Raw genomic sequence first — 965 nt, 5'->3', positions numbered from 1 at the left:
CAAATCCCAACTTCTTTCACCACTGGCAGGATAGTTTTGGCCTTGATAGTTTAACCATCTAGAGCCTCAGTTTAGGGACACCGATCGGGCTAAGCGCCTGGCCCAGTGCTGGATCAAAGGGCAGTGAACTACCCCAGACCGCCACCAGCTCCGAGTCACACTACGGACAGCCCGGCCCGCAAAGTGGGCTCCCTCCCCTTCCCCTTGGCTTCCGGCGCAGCGCGCTGGGTCTGAGAACCCCAGGGCCGCAGCGGTGCGCCCGGCCCTCGCCAGGCGCCGCCCAGCCCCGAGCCGCAGCCTCGGCCGCCCCTGCCCAGCCCCTTCCGGGTCACGGTCGCCGGCTCCAGCCCTCGGAAGGGTCACAGGTCCGGCGCGGACGGGCCCGACCAGCTCGGGACCGTTTAGCGTTCCCGGACCGGACCTCTGTGGGGACCTCATTGGCACCATGGCCCCTCACCACAAAAGTGCACTCGCGCGCGCACACGCGGCCCCCGCAGCTTCCGGGCCCGCCCGCCGCGTCCCGACCCTCTGCACCCCTCCCGGTCCGAGCGGAAGAGGCGCGGGCAGCGCGCACCACGTGACCGAACGGGGCTGCCCGCCCGCCAGACGCGCAGAGGTCGGGCGGGCGGAGGGACAATTTCCCATGGTTCCTTCATTTGCATATGCGGTGTAAGACGGTTAGTGAGAAGTTGATTTAATTTGGCAGTAATCAAAAGATACAATTACAGTATGTGTGATCCAGGAGGCCATAGCTTCTTGAATATTTTTGGGTTTTAAAAAGTGCACAGTGTAGTCACCATAACTATAAAAGTTTTGCTACTCTTGGCTTTATTTACCTCCTGAGAGAGCTACACAATCGTGCTCGCTTCGGCAGCACATATACTAAAATTGGAACGATACAGAGAAGATTAGCATGGCCCCTGCGCAAGGATGACACGCAAATTCGTGAAGCGTTCCATATTTTG

At 60.1% G+C, this 965-nt stretch overlaps 1 non-coding gene across 1 annotated transcript; it reads left to right on the top strand.

Annotated features, from left to right (window-relative positions):
• The first annotated feature begins 858 nt into the window (after positions 1 to 858).
• On the top strand, positions 859 to 965 carry LOC124236557 (U6 spliceosomal RNA). Its single transcript, XR_006887788.1, has one exon. It is a non-coding gene; the product is annotated as a U6 spliceosomal RNA (small nuclear RNA).

The sequence above is a fragment of the Equus quagga genome, chromosome 2, assembly GCF_021613505.1.
Source record: "Equus quagga isolate Etosha38 chromosome 2, UCLA_HA_Equagga_1.0, whole genome shotgun sequence".
NCBI classification, from domain to species: Eukaryota; Metazoa; Chordata; class Mammalia; order Perissodactyla; family Equidae; genus Equus; species Equus quagga.
Note: the sequence above shows the minus strand (reverse complement) of the source record. Positions and strands in the feature narration are given on the sequence as shown.